This window comes from Ahaetulla prasina, chromosome 8 (assembly GCF_028640845.1).
Source record: "Ahaetulla prasina isolate Xishuangbanna chromosome 8, ASM2864084v1, whole genome shotgun sequence".
NCBI lineage: Eukaryota > Metazoa > Chordata > Lepidosauria > Squamata > Colubridae > Ahaetulla > Ahaetulla prasina.
The window spans coordinates 20,725,916-20,746,538 of record NC_080546.1 but is presented as its reverse complement, the minus strand read 5'-3'; the positions used below and the strand labels follow the sequence as shown (position 1 = coordinate 20,746,538).

At 40.0% G+C, this 20,623-nt stretch overlaps 1 protein-coding gene across 1 annotated transcript in view; it reads right to left on the bottom strand.

The window, feature by feature from the left end:
• The window catches only part of GRID2 (glutamate ionotropic receptor delta type subunit 2), a 1,015,350-nt gene that overhangs the window by 332,476 nt on the left and 662,251 nt on the right, over positions 1–20,623 (bottom strand). The gene's annotated exons all lie outside the window — the stretch shown is intronic.

Below are 20,623 nucleotides of genomic sequence, written 5' to 3'. Positions count from 1 at the left end.
TGACTGTTACTTTCTGGTGATATTCAGTGGCAAGATTGGGAATGAGCGTTTTTCCTATCCACCATTCCTAATGTTCTATTAAAAAAAAAAAAACTTTGCAAGTAAAACATAACAACGTATAAAGGGAATCCTGGCTTGCCTTTCCTTCCCCCCCTTTCTGTTTTTTTTTAAATTTTAAGAATGTGGTTTGCTTTGCTAAATTAGGTTCTGCACACATTTGCAGCCAGAAGGGTTGCAGCTTATTTCACCATCTCCATGTTCTACTGCATTACAGCTTCCTTCTACCCCAAATAACACGCAAAGGGCTATGTGGGGACAGGTTGGTTGCCTGTTGCCACCACTCAGCTCCTCTCAGGCCTCTGAATTATAATGTCCTGCAGAGCAAGTGGAGAGATCTCTGCTCTGGTTTCTGCTGGCCCAGTTTTCTCACTGGGTCTTCCCAAAGCTGTTGTCAATGTGGCCTGCATGATTTAGAAGAGATGGGAACGAACACAGAAGCCCAAGGAAGGAGATGGCTTCTCTCTGTTCCTGCAAGGAGATCTCCGCAATCTCTTCTCTCTTTCCCTTTGTCTTCCTCTTGTGTCATTTTAATTTTTGTGCTCCTTCCTTCAAGATTAAATAGAAACCACTGTAGGAAGTTAGCACCCACTTCCCTCCTAGAAGAATGAAATATTATAGGAAATATGTTTTTAAAGATAAAGCAGCTTCCTGCAGCTCCAGGGTGATGGGATTAAGATATGGCCCTCAGGACATGATAGGATTAGCCCTCTACCCATCTCCCCACATGACACCTGGGAAGATTACATCACCCAGCAAGGCTCAACCAAGCCTGGGACACAGACAGCCTACAAAGTTAACTAAGACCTCTACCCCCTGGGAGTCTGACAGCCAATGGGATACATTTCATGTACAGGAACAGGAAACTCTAAGGCGGGGCCCAAGAGAGTGTATAAATATATACCCCTCTCTACTCCATGTGCCCTTTTTGCCCGGGATCTCAAGCCATGTGATCCTGCCCACCATTAAACCATCTTTCCAAACAGCCACCATGAATCCACTGTCTTTTTCCCCACTTGGAACTGATCCCAGAAGGATATTTCTTCCAACACCACCAATTTTTTTAAAAAAAAAATCAGAACAAGAAAGAATAGGAATGCTTGACCTGATCTACCTTGAAGAGATGACATCACTCCCAAGTCCAATTCTGTTACAGCTAAACTGTATTTACTTTGCTTCAAGATATATGTATGTATGTATGTATGTGTATATATATATGTATGTGTGTATATATGTATGTATGTGTATATATATATATATTGTTCCCAGAAACATGAAGCTGAAGCCTGAAGATGACGAATGAGACTTCGACGAATGAAACGTCGCCAAGACACTTCCAATTTTACGCAGGAGAAAACCCAAATAACCAAAGAACTACATACAAACACCCGCGAAAACCTCAGAAAACATACATACACACACATATATATAAATATATATTTAGACATCTCCAATTTTACTTGTAAGATTCTGTTTTTCTGAAAAGCCACTTCAGGAAAGCTGATAAGCGGAGAATGTAAGGGAAAGTATTTGCCATGAGTTTTGTCTTCTCTGTAGAGATGCCATATATTGATCATCAATTGTGTTGTAAATGTTGTACCTTGATGAACGTATCTTTTCTTTTATGTACACTGAGAGCATATGCACCAAGACAAATTCCTTGTGTGTCCAATCACACTTGGCCAATAATAAATAAATTCTATATAGCATTTTACAAAAAGCCAGCAGTGGGCAAAACGAATGACCTCAAATATTAAGAAAATAGGAGGTGGTTTCTTTTTAATTTAAAAAAAAAAGAAATACAAGTATGGAGAGTTTGGCCTTTCTTTTCTTTTTCCCACACCTTTCCTATAAAGGTGAAATTCTGAAAAGCATCTATAACTCCCTAAGTGTTTTTATTAAAGTAGTTCTGAAAAACTCGTTTCCCTATTTTCCCTTAAACTGATCTCATAACCATAAACCGGATTATATTGCTGAAGTCTGTATAAATTATAAAGTTGCTTTGTTGCATCTTCCTCTATAGAGGGATAGAATTAGTAAGGCTGCTGCTGAACAGAACAGTTGGACTTCAGCTTTTAATTCTTTTTAGCATTCATATTACAGGCAGCTTCAGAGATAAAAACATTGTTTTGTTCTCTAGAGAAGACTCACCCATATAAGTGTTCCTGGAACAGCCATACTGAAGATGATATTTAAAGTCTGCCCTTTTGGGTTTTATTAAAAGGCTGATGATTAATGGTATGATTGGCAACTACCAGTTAACTGTATGGCTTAAAATTATGATATTTAAATCGAAATGATTCTACAAAAGCCAGCTTGTTGGCATTATAGACCTAACCATTCTAATCACTGCACCACCGTGGCTCTTTATGTATTCTATGCAGTTTGAAATGACATTCTGGTATCCCAAATACCTTTCTCATTGGAGTAATTGTTTTCAATTTTCTGTTTGGATTCTGGCAACGAACAAAAGGTATGAAGATAATGTAAAGAAAATTCACACTTTTCACTTTTATATGAATAGTAATCCAAATTCTGGATACAAACAATCTTTTTCTCTCTTGGTTTGTGTGCTAATAATATTTATCGATTGTAGCTTATGAAAAAACAGCCTATTTCACAGAATAGGTTGGATAACATGATTCTCTTTTACTGACAGGTTAACTATATTTTGTTCATTTGGACTTTTCAAGAACTGAGGTTACCATAGCAACAGGGAAATGTTCAGTTCTTTGATTTCTAACAACAAAATGTAAAACCATGAAAGAGTAACAGAAATAAGTCTCCCTAGAATAACTTGGTTGCTTGGCATGGAGCTTTTGAAAGCCACATGCAAGTCCTTAGGACACATGTTTGTGACAACTCTGTTGTAGCTAAGCAGTTCTGAGTGAATGTAAGTGCTTCAGTGAATGTAAGAACCAGGGTGTCTAATAATCTATGCAACTCATAGGATGATCATTTGAAATCTATCCCTGTATTTAGTCTATGGACTGAGGATGTACTTTAGCCTTCATAATATTACTGGTTCAAAAGAAAAAAAAATTGTGTCACCGTCACATGGGTTTTAGAGCAATTACAAACACAACAATTACTAGGTTGCAGGGATGTGAAAGGAATGCATTACCAATTTTTCACTTCACAAGACTATCTGCCAAGCGGAGTGCAATTGCCCTTTGATAGTCACACTTTCCTGAACATTACAATGCATTTCTCTTAACATAAAAAGCATAGACATTTGCATACATTAAGGAAAAATGTGAATGAAAGCAATTTGGTTGCAAAAATCAAAATCAAATAAATAATAAAAAATGGGCCTATTGGAAAAATACACATTTTTTTGGAGCTCTGAATGTTTGCATAATGCCCTACTAATTCAAAAAGACTTTTCCGGCACAGTGTAAAAAATTCTATCTCCTTTTTTTTTTACCTTAAAATTACTATCAGGAACATTTTCATTTTCAAGGCTACAACTGATCTGACATATTTAAACTCTATGTGATTTGAAATGCATATCATTACAGGCAGACATCTAGAATTTGAACTGAAAGAGTGTACTAATCAATGATTTATTGCCACAATTGTCTGAATTATGATGTGTCTGAATTTATACTTCATAAACACAGTAGCTTGTAAATTACAATGACTAGGGTTGAAGAACCTATTAGACCTCCAATTAGAGTGATCTTACACTAAAGAAAGAACACATTTTCTATTCTTTCTCTCACCAGTTTTTCACTTTTCTAGTGTGCCTTCATTTTCTCTAATTGCTAAAGGAAGAGCAATATAGCAGGTTTTAGTCATGGTCTCTGATTTCTCTTCCCTTCCCTTCTCTTACTCCTCTTCTCTGAGCAGAATTTTGGAATATGATTTTGTAATTATTTCAGCTTTCTTTTTTGGATGATCTCAGACACTTTACCAAATGAAATTCCTAATATTACCAATACTTCACCCAGGGTGGGCTGCTGGGGATTTGCAGGGGTTTGGGAGAATCTCTAGTAAGATTCTGTGCAGTTTGGAGAACCCCCAAATCCCACTCCTGGCTGGCCCTGCCCTCCCTCCCCTCCCAGAAGTCCCCTCCCCTCCCAGGAGTCTCCACACCAGTAGTGGGTTGCTACCGGTTCTCCCCAGTTCGCAAGAACCAGTAGTAAACATTTTGAGTAGTTCGGAGAACTGGTAGTAAAAATTCTGCCTGGCCCCGCCCCAGTCTATTTCTGCCTCCCGACTCCCAGCTGATTGACTAGAAGGAAAAAATCAAGACTCACTTGTCGAAGAAGAGGAAAAAAAGCAGGACACTGTCCCTTTAAATTGATCGGCTGCTTCTCAGCCAGGAGATCGCTTGGCAAAGAAGAAGGGGTGGGTAGGAAATGCTGTCGTTTTAAATTGACAGAGCGGCTAGAAGCTCCATTCTGAGTCAGCTAAACAACAAATTGGATAAGAGGAGGAATTCTTATATGGTTCAATGTTTTTGAAGTTTTGGGATTTGTGCAACATGGGCTTTGTGTTTCTAAAAAGGTTTGGGCGATTTCCATTGTGAAGTATCCTGTCTTGAATGAGTTTTCTGCCGGCTTGTAAATGGAGCCGAACTTCCCGTAGCTGTTTTCTGCTTACCAAGTTTCCTTTATGCAGCTGGCAGGAATGTGGAATTCCAGGCAGGTTCCTTGCTAGCAGCTTGATTATTCCTTAAATATCTGGGATATTTTATTTGGGAAATGAAGAGGGGGGGAGTTTGATTCCTTCCCAGAACAGATTAGTGGGGTGAGGAGGAAATGGGGATTTTGAAGTAACCTTCCCCTGGAGTGGGGAGGGAAATGGGGATTTTAGGCTTGCTGTCAAACATCAGCCATAATACTAATGATTGTTTTGAACAATATGCAGGTTGTATTACATGAATGGCTATTTTATATGTGAAATTATGACTGAAACCTATATAGGTTCACACTGTCAAGAAGTTTGTCCTTAGTTTTAGGTTGTTTCTCTCTTTGTTGAGTTTCCATTCATTGCTTCTTGTTTTGCCTTCTGGTGCTTTGGAAAATACTCCCCCCTTCCTTCTTTCTAGCAGCCCCTTAAAAGACTGTTGCCTATCACACTCTTGGGCAAAGCATGTGAGCCATTTCCTCCTTTCAGTGGTCCATGAAAGTGCATCTATAGCAGAAGTCTCTAACCTTGGCCACTTTAAGACTTTAAGACAGCAAAGCTGGCTGAGGAACTCTGGGAGTTGAAGTGGCCAAGTTTGGAGACCCCTGATCTATAGTATGTAGATAATAAAGTTGCAAAAAGGTGAACAACATTTTTGCAGAACTATAGATACGATGAGGCTGGGTGTGACGAGGAATGGCTGGGAGGGGAGGGGCCAGGCGAGGTACCCCTTGACATGAGGTCACGCCTACCCAGTCATATGACCATCAAGCCACACTCACTGTCACATGACCATCAAGCCATGCCCACAAAATAAGCCACGCCCGTAGAACTGGTAGCAAAAAAAATTAGAACCCACCCCTGCTCCACATGGCCCATTTTGGATGCAGGTAAGTACAGGGCACACCCGAAGGTTTGAGGAGAGCAAAAAACTGACCTACCAGAAATTTGGGAATGCCCGTTTCGGGCCTCCAGAACCTGGGAGGCCATTTTCGCCCTCCTGAAAGCTCGAGGAAAGCCTTCAAAGGTCGGGGAGGGCAAAAATGCCCCCTCGCCATGGTGCAGGAGGCAGACTGGGCCAGGCCCACCATGACCATGACCACCCAGCAACAGGGCAGAGAACCCCTTGCTAAAATTTTTGAAGCCAACCCCTGCTTTCACCCCATATATACGCTCAGTTCTTTCCACTGACAAGAATTAATAACATACCAAAGGTTAGTTCCAGTTGGATTGTAACCCTGTTCATCAAATCAAAATTGAAGGAGACCTACTTTCATTGACATGCAGTCCAAATTTAAAACAGAAAGCTTTCAATGAGATTTTAACTTAATTATCCAATGCTTGCTTATCTTTAAAAAACTTTTGTGTACATTTGAAATATTTTTTTTTACACTCTTTTATTCTTGAGAAATGACCAAGTGATCACCTGACCATACACACTGAAGTATGGCAATGATGTTGTCTGTATAATGTTGTGTGGCCAAGCAATAGTTTATGTGGTCATTTGACCACTTCCTGAAACAATACTGAGGACGAAAAGTAGAGAGCCAGTTTAGTGTACCGGTTAAGGTATTGGACTAGAAATAAGGAAATTGTGAGTTCTAGTCCTGCCTAGGGCATGAAAACCAGCTGGATGACTGTGGGACAGTCATTCCCTCTCAACCCAACCCACCTCACAGAATGTTTCTTGTAGGGAAAATAAGAGGCAGGAATATTCAGGGGTGAGATTCAGCCGGTTTGGACTGGTTCAGGCATACCGGTAGCTCCAATGATCAGCTGAGAGCGAACTGGTTCACTCCAACGATCAGCCGGGCCCTCCCACCCGCACCTGCACTATACCAACCTATATTTCCTTTGTTTGATAGGCGCAGCAGAGCCGATTGCCATGCCTCAGCAGTTTTACTCACCAAGGCTGCTGTAGTAGTTAAGTTTTAGAGTTGTTTTCAATCATACTGCGAGCGTGCGGAGAGCGTGTTTGTGAACCATTTGTTACACTGGTTGAATCCCACCACTGGGAATATTAGGTTTGTTTGCCACGCTGAGTGTTATATACTGTACACAGGCACACACACAACAGGTGGAATAAAAAAAAATAGAAATATCATGGTCTACTAGTGTCAATCAAGGGAATGAGAAACGAATTGATGGCAGTAGAAGTCTGTCTGAAATCTCCAAACTGGGAGGAATGGCAGCAATTCTCCCAATTCTTGAGCCTACAACCTTGTTTGCCTGATCTTGAGAACATTCCTTGGTGCCCGCCAAGCCCACAAGAACAAAATTAGTTCAGCAAAGTAAGGGCAGAGGAGAAGTACAAGTCTTCAAGATTTTGAGGCTAATAGGTTAACTTGCGTCAAAAAATTTCTCAAGAGCAGAACATGTTCCTTAGAAATTAATGGGCCCCAGCTGTGCTTTGGAGAGAATGTCTTATTCCATAAGGCAGCAAATAGTTTAGAGGACTCAAAGAACTCCTTCCCAGCCTTTCATTTTCTAGATGGGGGTCATTCTTTGAATGCACAATGTCCCAAGTAAACACTGCCACGCTGGATGAGCCATTACAACTAAACAGTTATCATTTTAAATGATTACAATTAAAAAATGAAATGACTTTATTGTTAATACTTTCAGATGAATGCACTGATTTTACCAGGACCATGACTGCTTTCTAATCTCATCTGCTAGTAACTTTCTGCATGCTATCATCAAGCAAACTGTGTGGATAATATGGAAGCTGAAAGAAAACCACAACAATAATACTATGTACTCTTAAATGGTTTTCTGTGCCAATTCTCTTGAGAAAATGGAAATGATTCTTGTTCTTTTTATGAACTCTTGTAACTTATATAAGCTATTTATTTTATTTATTTATTTATTTATTTATTTATTTTGTCAAACACAACAATATATATAAGTATAAGCATGAAATAACCACACAAACTGAATACAACCAAAGGGAACATTAGGACAGGAACGGTAGGCATACTGGTGCTCTTATGCACGCCCCTTACAGACATCTTAGGAATGGGGTGAGGTCAACAGTAGACAGTCTTAAGTTAAAGTTTTGGTGATTTTTAGATGAGACCTCCGAGTCAGGTAGTGCATTCCAGGCATTAACAATTCTGTTACTGAAGTCATATTTTCTACAATCAAGATTGGAGCGGTTCACTTTAAGTTTGAATCTATTGTGTGCTTGTGTATTGTGGTTGAAGCTGAAGTAGTCTTTGACAGGAAGGACATTGTAATAGATGATTTTATGAGTTATGCTCAGGTCATGCCGAAGCCGGCGTACTTCTAAATTTTCTAAATCCAGAATTTCAAGTCTGGTGGCATAAGGTATTTTGTTGCGATCAGAGGAGTGGAGGACTCTTCTTGTAAATTATTTCTGGACACGCTCAATTGTATTAATGTCCAAAATGCAGTGTGGGTTCCAGACAGATGAGCTGTAATCAAGAATTGATCTAGCAAATGTTTTGTATGCTCTGGTTAGTAGTGTAATCTTTCCGAAGAAGAAGCTATGCAAGATTAGGTTTACAACTCTTAATGCCTTTTTGGCGATGTTGTTACAGTGGGCTGTGGCACTTAGATCATTAGATATGAGTACCCCAAAGTCCTTGGCAGAATGAGGGTCATCTATGAGGTCGTATCCATCCAGTTCGTATTTTATGTTCTGATTTTTTTTTTTTTGCCAATGTATTTGTTGGTTGAGATTTGGATTGCCAAATTTTTGACCATTCCGACACAAAGTCATGGTCTTTTTGAAGGGTAGCAGCATTGTTGGTAGTGTTAAATAGTTTAACATCATCAGCGAAGAGAACACAGTTACTTATAATATGGCTATGGTTCAACTGACAGCTTCCAAAATTTAGCTTTATGTTTGCACCATATTTTTTTTTTAATCTATCCAGGAAAACATTTTATTTTTTAAAAGAGAAGCAGTTGAAAGCCACATACTAATAACTAAGTGACAGGAAAGAACTTTTAGTTCCTTTAGACTCTTGAAATATCCGATTTACTAGGAGTCATGACAATAGAACTGTGTTGATAAATTACCCTCCTTTTTTCATTGCTTATTCTCTGAGGGATGAGCCAAACTCTTTCCAGAAATTTCCATGGAAATCAGGTACAAGTAGCAAGAGCTTAAGTAAATTGTGAAATGATTCTTTCTACAAAAATGTTTGGCGTTTTATGGCCTCTTAGAAATTTGCAACAAGTTTATAACAAGAGCTAATATTCATATTAGGCTTGGGCAGATAATTTATGACATTAAAAACTGGATTATTTATCTCTTTTCTGCATCTGTAGCCCTTAATTTTTAAAGATTTTTTTTTAAATCCTGTCATTATTTTTATAAATGCCTCAATAATACTCCTTCCTTTTCCTATGACATCGGTAAGGTAGATTGGGCTGAGAAAGAATTAGTGGGCCAAGGTCACCTGGCTTTCATGCCTAAGGCAGGGCTAGAACTCACAGACTCCTGATTTCTAGCCTGGTGACTTAAGCACTAGACCAAACTGGCTCTTATATTCTGTGCCGCCAGAAGGATAATATCTTTGAAGTTAAACTTTGTCCACTGGAGCTATAATTTAGGAAATCACTCCTACAGGATTATAGCAGCAATCCTGTTTCCAGATACAAACATTTTCATGAGGAGGTTGGGTATTCCAAGCTGTTGTGATAACTACAGCTGTGGAGGCAAGAAACACTTAATGCTTGCATTTGCTGAGGATTTTATGCTTCCATTTTCCGCTGAGAAGAATTAATTGAACATTTGCATTTGTTCTTTCTTTTTCAAAATATAAAGAAAGACAGTTGGATAATTATATGGAAAAATACACAAAATTGGTAGACAGGGCAGATGGACTCCTATTAACGGTGGTTGTTAATTGACTTGTGGAGTTAATATAAGAACAGATTTTTCCCAATAGCTTGTACACAGAGAACTTGAATTTCAGTGTTCGCTCTTATAAATGAGAACTGTGCATTTAATTTCATTTGTACTATATTAAGAAGCTGATACTACAAACATGATGGAGATAAATCTTTAACTGCTTTTCAGATACTGTCATACCTATGCTATTAAATATGCTAAATCCTTGACTGAATGGACTAGTAGATGTCGATCAGAGCTAAACGTCCATTAAATCATTAATGTATTTTACATAAGCATGTAGTGTACTAGGAGTCATGACAATAGAATAATGTATATAAAATGCACTTTGCTTGTACCGACAAAACTCCATTTGGATTGAAGCCTGAATACATATTATGTAATATTATGTAATTAAAAGCAAAGTATACTAAAACAAGTTCTGCAAAATCTAGAGTTGACCGTAGTTACCTATACAATGTTAGCTCACAAACTAATTTTAGTTCAGTAAAGATACTACATGCACTTCAGTGGTGGAATTCACATTTTTTTTACTACCGGTTCCTGTGAGCGTGGCGTAGGGGGCGTGGTGTGGTGTGGTGGACGTGGCTTGATGGGCATGGCAGGGAAGGATACTGCAAAATCTCCATTACCACCCCACTCCTGGGAAGGATACTGCAAAATTTCCATTACCACCCCACTCCTGGGAGAGGATACTGCAAAATCTCCATTCCCACTCCACTCCAGGGGAAGGATACTTCAAAATCTCCATTCCCACTCCACTCCAGGGGGAGGATAATGCAAAATCTCCATTCCCACCCCACTCCAGGGGGAGGATACTGTAAAATTTCAATTCCCACCCCACTCCAAGGGAAGGATACTTCAAAATCTCCATTCCCACCCCACTCCAGGGGAAGGATACTTCAAAATCTCCATTCCCACCCCACTCCAGGGGGAGGATACTGTAAAATTTCAATTCCCACCCCACTCCAAGGGAAGGATACTTCAAAATCTCCATTCCCACCCCACTCCAGGGGAAGGATACTTCAAAATCTCCATTCCCACCCCACTCCAGGGGAAGGATACTGCAAAATCTCCATTCCCACCCCACTCCAGGGGGAGGATACTGCAAAATCTCCATTCCCATCCCACTCCAGGGGAAGGATGCTTCAAAATCTCCATTCCCACTCCACTCCAGGGGGAGAATAATGCAAAATCTCCATTCTCACCCCACTCCAGGGGGAGGATACTGTAAAATTTCAATTCCCATCCCACTCCAGGGGGAGGATACTGCAAAATCTCTATTCCCACCCCACTCCTGAGGAAGTATACTGCAAAATCTCCATTCCCACCCCACTCCAGGGGAAGGATGCTTCAAAATCTCCATTCCCACTCCACTCCAGGGGGAGGATACTGCAAAATCTCCATTCCCACCCCATTCCAGGGGGAGGATACTTCAAAATGTCCATTCCCACCCCACTCCAGGGGAAGGATACTTCAAAATCTCTATTCCCACCCCACTCCAGGGGGAGGATGCTTCAAAATCTCCATTCCCACTCCACTCCAGGGGGAGGATACTGCAAAATCTCCATTCCCACCCCATTCCAGGGGGAGGATATTTCGAAATCTCCATTCCCTCCCCACTCCTGTGGGAAGGATACTGCAAAAACTCCATTCCCACCTCACTCCAGGGGAAGGATACTGCAAAATCTCCATTCTCTCCCCACTCCTGGGGGAAGGATATTCCAAAATCTCCATTCCCACCCCACTCTGGGCCAACCAGAGGCGGTATTTGCCAGTTCTCCGAACTGCTCAAAATTTCCGCTACAGGTTCTCCAGAACCTGTCAGAACCTGTTGAATAGCACCCTGATATGTTTGATAAAGAGATCAAGGAAATAAAAATTTTCATTTATTAGAGCAATGGTTGTGTTGTTGATAAGCACGGAAGGTATAATAAGACACCTCAGTACATTGTTTTGCACCAAGCCATGATTTTTAAATGATACTTTGTTGAATAAGATACAGTACTTTGGGAAAATTATCTGCTCAGTTAAATGAAAACACACTTCAAAGTACATTAAGCAGTGAACGGGGCGAGCCTACCCAAATGTCACTCTGTTGTTTCGCATTTCTAATGGTGCTTTAAATCTTTTATAGTTGCCCTTGTTCATCCTTCTTCACCTTGGGGCACTTGGAATACATTGGGGCTAAAGTTATCAGCTGTTGGTCATGCTAGATAGAAATTCCAAGAATTGTAATTTCTGTACATCTGGGGGGATACGAGCTTAGGGAAAGCTGTCCTTGATACTAAAATGTCCTACATGTAATTAGGAGAAAGAAGGAACATTTTTTAAAAAATTTATGGATAGTTCTAACTTTTTAAGACTCCAAAATGTCCCCTTGTGAAGGACTATGATATAACTTTGCATGTTATATCCCTGGTCTAGCTATCAACAAATCATTATAAAATATATATTTTTAAATAATTCATCCTAACGAATTGCCTTAGCAATGGAAATAATGTTTAAATGCAAGAAACAAACATATGTTATTCTTTGAATACAATTATCTTGCATTTGGTTGACTATGAATGGGGGAGGACTTGGCTTCAGCCCCAGTAACAGAAAAAATGGCTATGATTGTTGAGATCTCTTGAATAATAGAGTTCCCATCTGTAGTTCCAAATAGGGGTTTACTTCCATAGACAGACTTGATGCACAATCTAGAGGTCCTCCTAGTCTCACAAATCCTGCTCACAGAATAGAGGCAGCTACAGCTCAGAGATCCTTTGAACAAATCCATTTTGTGTGCCACTTGTTCTCTTTCCAGAATTAGGAGTCCCTATACCAGGTGTATCAAACTTAAGGCCCGGGGGCCATCCCCGTCCCATGGGGTGCTTAGATCTGGCCCTGGAAACAGTGAAGGACTGGCCCACTGCCTCTGCCAGTGAAAACAGAACCTGGGAAGGTTGCAGGCAGCCCTCCTGAGCTCCGTTTTCACTGGCAGAGAGTTGCAGTTGGCTGTCACAGCCAAAACTGGAGCTTGCAAGCCCGTTTTCGCTGGCAGAGCACTCGGGCTGCCACAGGTGCCCCTGACATGAGTGACATTGAGCTGGCCACACCAACCCTGGCCGCACACCCCTGCCCCCCCCACCAAGGTCAAACACAACCCTGATGCGTTCCTCAATGAAATCAGTTTTACACCCCTGTCCTACACCATTCTCTCTTGCTTGGGTCCCCTCTTGTCTACACTCTACATAAGGCAACCTTTCAAGACCACTCTGGAACTGCAGCTGGTCTAAAATGCAATGGCAATGGCATAGCAGGGGTCAGCAACCTGCGGCTCTGGAGCCACATGTGGCTCTTTCACCTCTCTGCTGTGGCTCCCTGTCACTCAAAATATGTGTCACAACTGCCAATATGCGACAACCACCAGCACGTGATTTATTGAGCTTTTCAACCCCCAGTAGGCCAACCATGGATAAATCCAAGAAAAGAAAAGTTTCAGAAGAAAACAGAACATTTAATTCAACTACATATGCTAGTTTTGTGGATGCTCAAGAAATAGTCAGGCACGGGAAGGGTTTTGTGGCTCCCGGTGTTTTCTTTTCTGTGGGAAACGGGTCCAAATGACTCTTTGAGTGTTTAAGGTTGCAGACACCTAGCATAGGCTCATCTTAGTATGCATGTACCATTTCCACCTTTCAAGCCACAAAAACTGTCAGTGGGCTTCTGGGGGCAATTCAAGGTGCAGGCTGTCTCCTTTAAATCCTTCATAGGTCCTGCTGCCTTATGGAAAACATGATTTCCCTGTCAGTGTGCCTACCTTATGAAATACATTATCTTGAAATCTGGATGTTCCCAGCTCTACCTGGTTTTCCTAAAATCTTTTAAAAAAAACCACGTTGGCAGAATTTTCATGATCATGGTTTATATTTATATTTTATAATAGTTTATTTTTCGTTTAATTGTAGCTTGACCTGACTTGTATGAGTGAGCAGCTATATAAATCAACTAAAAGAAACAAATAAATAACACTGAAATAAGTGCAGAAATTTGTGTAGAAAATGATAAGGTGGGATACAAAAAGAAAGAAAGAAAGAAAGAAAGAAAGAAAGGAAGAAAGAAAGAAAGAAAGAGGCCGGGAGGGAGGGAGGGAAGGAAAGAAGGAAGGAAGGAAGGAAGGAAGGAAGGAAGGAAGGAAGGAAGGAAGGAAGGAAGGAAAGAAATTGATTTTAGCCTTCCATTAAGTGGAATGGATGTGGGTGTGTTGATACTATCTTATTACGTTCAAAAAGTAACAGTTATACAGATTATAGAATATTTTCCAGCACCTATTCAGATTTATCTACCTGGCTCTCAGAAATCATTACAGGTGCTGGCACACCATTTTACTTCCTCCCTTTACCATAACACAAAGATATTTGGGAGATGTTTCAACATCTCAGTTCCCTAACAGACAAGATGCAGCCAATAGTTACAATGAGATGCAGGGTTTAGTGACCTTAAGAATGCTTATCTCTTGCTTGAATTGTGGACAACATAATGATTCTCATAAAAATCTCAGCCAAGGCAGACTCCTATAATTTAGTGTTTTAGACCAACACTTTATTTCTCTATATTGCAATGTCACAATTCATTTGAGTTGGTGAGAAAAATCTATTTATTTTCTCTTCTCTGGAAAAAAAAATCTATAGATTTTCCTGTGTGCTGCAAAAATAAGCAGTATCATTTCCCAACTTTGATGTTTCCTTTATTTCTTTAAGAAAAAAAGATGTACTTATACAAAAGTAGATAAACATGCTCTTTCTTCACCAGGAAGATATCATTTACTTTCTGTGTTTTTTCATAAAAAAATTCTTATCATCTTCCTTTTTTCCCTTCTCCTCCTCCTTCATGCTATCAGTAACTGTGAAATACAATTTGGCACCCTAAATAAGACTTTATGCCAAGTTCAGCTTCACTACCTCATTTCTGTTCTACATATAACAACGTTCCACATGAGATATTGCTTTGAGGGAACTAAACATCTATCTGTAGGGCTTCTCTTTGATTCCAAATTATCCAAAGCAAAGAAGTTAGTGCCAGCAACTAGCTTTGGATATATATAACGTGTTTCCCCGAAAATACGACCGGGCCTTACTGCCTATTTATTTTTGCTACAAAAGATTCATTAGGGCTTATTTTCTGGTTGGGTCTTATTTTCGGGGAAACTGTATATTTACTGTATTTTTCGGAGTATAAGACACACCTTAGTTTTTTGGGAAGAAAATAAGAGAAAAGCTGATTGGCAGGTGGATCAGCCTCCTGGAATACCCCCAATCAGCTGTTCCCAGAGGTGAATTTTAGCAACAGGTTCCTTGGTTGTGAAGCTCTGTTTGGGGGCTTTTTTTCTGAAGCTTTGTTTCTGATGCTTTTTTCAACCTCTGAAACCTCCGTTTGAGAAACTGGGCAGGGCTACATTCGGACTATAAGATTGACCCAGATTTTCTCCCTCTTTTTTGGGGGAAAAGGTGCATCTTATACTCCGAAAAAAACGGTAAATACAGGAGCGACGCTGCATAAATACAGGTAGCCCTTGACTTACGACCACAACTGAGCACAATATCTCTGTTGCTAAGTGAGATACATCTTAAGTGAATTTTGCCCCATTTTATGACCTTTCTTGCTACTGTTGGTAATCAAATAATGTAGTTCTTATCCCAAAGGTGCTTTTTCAGGAGGCAACTGGAATTTCTTGTTTTTTCTTCAAAGACATTTCACTCATCCAAGAAACTTTCTGCTGGCTTGACCTGAGGATAGGGATGAGAAGTGAAATGCCTTCAAGGAAAAATACAAGAAAGTCCAGTTGCCTCCTGAAAAAGCACCTTTGGGACAACCATGACCTTGATGACTGAGAATCTCTATAGCCAATGCAGTTCTTAAGTTCATAATACGGTTGTTAAGTGAATCTGGCTTCCCCATTGACTTTGCTTGTCAGAAAGTCACAAAAGAGAATCACACTTCACTGGGACACTTGAACCGTTATAAATATGAGTCGGCTGCCAAGTGTCTGAATTGCTATCATGTGACCATGGAGATGCTACAATGGTCCTAAGGGTGAAAAATAGACATAAGTCATTTTTATACAGTGCTGTTGTAACTTCAAAGGGTCACTAAATGAACTAAGTTGAAGACTACTAGTATATCAAGGTCTTTTCATTTAGTTCTGATGCTGAAATATATGACTATGAAGAAGTGATCCTTTAGTCACCCTAAAAGCCGATTCAGGGGAAGGAGCAAAAGAATAAAACTAAAAAGACATCTGAACCGAATAGAATAGAATAGAATAGAATAGAATAGAATAGAATAGAATAGAATAGAATAGAGATGGAAGGGATCTCTAGTCTAGCCTTCTGCTCAAGAAAAAGCTATACCATTTCAGACAAGTGACTGTCTAATCTCTTCTTAAAAAACTCCAGTGAAGGAGCGCCCATGATTTCTAAATGCAAACTGGTTAATTGTCCTCACTGTTAGGAAGTTTCTCATTAATTCCAAGTTGCTTCTCTCTTTGATTAGTTTTACTTTCTTTTTTTTTTATTGAAAAAGTTTTTACAAAAAAAAACTTTCCCCCCCTTTCCCCCCTCCCTCCCTCTACCCTACCTCCACCCTCCCTTCAAAACTCCCCCTAATCTTTGATTAGTTTTCATCCATTGTTTCTTGTCCTGCCCTCTGGTGCTTTGGAGAATAATTTGACCCCCTCTTCTTTGCGGCAGCCTCTCAAATATTGGAATACTGTTATCATGTCACCTCTGTCTTCTTTTCTCTAGACTAGCCAAACTGAAATCCTGCAGTCATTTTTCATATATTTTAGTCTCCAGGCCTTTGATCAGATTAGTTGCTTTTCTCTGAACTTTTTCCAAAGTCTCAACATCTTTTTTGTAGTATGGGGACCAGAATTTGTTGCAGTATTCCAGGTGTGGTCTTATTAGGGCTTTATACAATGGTACTAATACTTCATGTGATCTTGATTCTGTGCTCTGTTTATACCATCCAGGATCATATTAGCTTTTTTGGCTGCTGCTGCACATATTCAGCCAAATAACACACCCTCCTTCTTTGCTGGAATATTCTGCTCCTCTGCATCCTGCTTTATGCTCAGAGAATTATCAATTGAAAAATGCCAACACTTGAGTCTTTTTCAATATTCTCAACAGGGCCTCTGTGGCTCAGACTGGTAAGACAGTCTGTTATTAACACAGCTGCCTGCAATTACTGCAGGTTCTAGTCCCACCAGGCCCAAGGTTGACTCAGCCTTCCATCCTTTATAAGGTAGGTAAAATGAGGACCCAGATTGTTGGGGGCAATAAATTGACTTTGTATATAAATATACAAATAGGATGAAGACGATTGCTAACATAATGTAAGCCGCCCTGAGTCTTCGGAGAAGGGCGGAATATAAATGCAAATTTAAAAAAAATATTTTAGAAAAATAAACTTTCTTTTAACATCTATTATGGAGTCATCAATACATGGGGATGAAAACCTCTATGTGATAACTGTCTGTGTTCTTTATTGAATAATTCCTCCTATTCCAGAGCTAAGCCCTGAAACAGAACATATTTAAAAATTCACAAATCAACAAAAGCTCTCTTTAATCCATCATGGCCAAGCAGACATCTTGTTCAAAAACCATACTCAAACTTAAAAACAAAATGATCTTTCCTCCTTGAGTTGAATAACTTCTGTTCATGATTGAAATTTAAATATCAATATTAATAGCTTTTCATAAACATATTTTTCACTAATCCTACTTTACAAACATCTAAATTAGTAGCCATCACTAATTTGAACTCAAATATAGCCCAAAGAGACTTCTCTAAATACCAAATCTGTAACAAAGATGAACTGTTTCTTCATCATTAATATCCATAAACTACTTTAGATTTTTTTGGGTGGGGATAATGTATGTAGAGAAGGCACAGACAAATGCTTTGGGTTACTCCCTCCGCTTCTGATTTGTCTTTGTTGATGTGATTCGCAAATCACAATCTGATTTTGCAATCAGAATCCTATTTGATTCACAAATCACAATCTGATTTTGCAATCAGAATCCTTTCACATTTAGTTTAACTGTGCTTACATATTACACAGGACTTCCTAAATGCACAAAAAGGAAATAATTTAAATTATTAATTTTGACGTGGATTGCAACTGTAATCTGCTTTTTCAAACCTTCTCTTCAACAGGGACAAGAGAAAGTTTCATCTTCTAGATTGGTTTCTAATCCAAAAGCATGAATAAAGGGGGATCTTTCTTCTCAGGAATGAGAATCTATTTTTCATTTTAAAAAAGAAGACCACCTTCATTTCTGGAGATGTATATGCAAGTTCATAGATAAAATCCTTAAGAAATAAAGTTTAATATATCACATCATATAAGTGCATTTCCTGATTAATTCTCTGAGTCTATCACCACAGGTTTCCTAGTTATAATATGCTGTTTTATTCTTCTAGAAAGTACAACCAGCTATATCTCATTCCCCCCCCCCAGCCACCTTTTGGAATGAGGAAGAGTATAAGGCCAATGCTGTGATGCAGCGACATAAAACAACATCAACTCCTCTTCATCCTCTTTTTAGACAGACACAGACTTTAGAAGCTGCTAGTGCAGGAATGGTTAACTATGCCAACTTTATGACTTGTGACTTCAACTCCCAGAATTCCTGAGCGAGCCATGCTGGTTCAGGAATTCCAGGAGTTGAAGTCCACAGGTTTTAAAGTTGCCATAGTTACCCATCCCTGTGCGAGTATATCTTCATCTTGGCTCCTCACCCAGAAAGATACATAATTTTTGTGGCAGTTTTCATATCTAACATCAGCAAGAGTGCGACAGGCAGGTGTTTAGCACCATGAAGAACTGCCAGTGTTTACTTCAACAAAGACTACCTTTATTTATTTATTTATTTATTTATTTATTTATTTATTTATTTATTTATTTATTAAATTTTTATACCGCCCTTCTCCCGAAGGACTCAGGGCGGTTTACAGCCATAATAAAAAAACAACAGCAATATACACATAAAACCATAATTTAAAAACTTATTATACAAATGGCCGAATTAAAACATTTAAAATAAAACCCCGAATTATAGAATGTTAAAACATTAAAACTAATTAAAATCCTATTAAAATCCTATGCCAGTCCTGCACGAAAAAACAAATAGGTCTTCAGCTCTCGGCGGAAAGTCCAAAGGTCCGGCAGTTGCCGAAGTCCAGGGGGAAGTTCGTTCCAAAGGGTGGGAGCCCCCACAGAGAAGGCCCTTCCCCTGGGGGCCGCCAGCCGACATTGCTTGGCGGACGGCACCCTGAGGAGACCCTCTCTGTGTGAGCATTCGGGTCGGTGGGAGGCATAAGGTAACAGCAGGCGGTCCCGTAAGTACCCTGGCCCTAAGCCATGGAGCGCTTTAAAGGTAGTCACCAACACCTTGAAGTGCACCCGAAAGACCACAGGTAACCAGTGCAGACTGCGCAGGAGAGGTGTTACATGGGAGCAACGTGTGGCTCCCACTATCACCCGCGCAGCTGCATTCTGAACCAACTGGAGCCTCCGGGTACTCTTCAAGGGGAGCCCCATGTAGAGAGCATTACAGCAGTCCAAGCGAGAGGTAACCAGAGCATGAGTGACCGTGCATAAGGCATTATTATTCTTCAACTCCTCCTAAAGCAGCGGTGTCAAATTGGTGGCCCAAGGGCCAGATGTGTCACGGGCAGGCCACGCCCACCCCAGGTCCGCAAAGGCAAAAAATGTCGTGATACATCACGATACATTAAATGACACAATCGAGTTTGACACCTGTGGCCTAAAGGAACCGAAATCTACTGTAAATCTAAAATCTAAAGCAACTATACAAATGAAGGTCAATGCAGCAAAACTAAAACAAAACTAACTGACTTGTGGAGGGAATCTACTATAGGCAGCCCTCAATTTACAATACTTCATTTAGTGACTGTTAAAAATGACAGCAGCACTGAAAAAAGTGACTTAAGACCAATTTGCACGCTTATAACTGTAGTAACAGCCCCATGGTCAGGTTATCAAAATTTAGACCCTTGGCTATCGACTCCTATTTATGACAGTTGCAGTGTCCTGGGCTCAAGTGATCTCCTTTTGCGACCTTCTGACAAGCAAAATCGATAGGGAAGCCAGATTCACTTAACAACTCATTTGACTCATTTAACAACAACAGTGATTCACTTAACAACTGTGGCAAGAAAGGTTGCAAAAGGGAGCAAACTCCATCTAACAAAAGTTTAACTTAGCAATGGAAAGTTTGGGCTCAGTTGTGGTTATAAGTCCAGGACTAGCTGTATTTTTGTTCAAAATATGAAAATACAGAAAACCAAATTGCAAGAGCTAGTAGTATGATACAGTGGATCAAACCAATATCAAACTAGCCCAGAAGACAATGACATAAGATATAATGGTATCCTTCCTTATTGCTTTCACCTAATACTGGAGAATCCGATATATATCTGGAAGCTAACGCCCACAGCAGAGGTAGGTTTCAGCAGGTTCTGACCAGTTCTGGAGAACCGGTAGTGGAAATTCTGACTAATTTGGAGAACTGGTAGTAAAAATTCTGACTGGCCCCATCCCCGTCTATTCTCTGCCTCCCAAATCCCAGCTGATCGGGAGGAAATGGGGATTTTGCAGTATCCCTTTCTCTGGAGAGGGGTGGGAATGGAGATTTTACAATATCCTTCCCCTACCACACCCACCAAGCCACACCCACAGAACCAGTAGTAAAAAATTTTGAAACTCACCACTGGCCCACAGATCTTAAATTTGCTGAGGTTGAGAAACACTGGTGTAAAAACTGTAAAACTCTAAGCTGATAAATCCCTTAAAGAGAGTGATCATTCCTAGGAACTGTTTTATTCCTCAGTGAATCCTGCTCAGTGACTTAAGTTCTCCAAACTTCTGGCTTCTAGCATCATGTTCATTATCAGAAACTAATCCAGTTCCTCAGTCGCTAATATAACTTATCCCACTCTGATTTTGAGTTTGTGGCTGAGAGAGTATGAC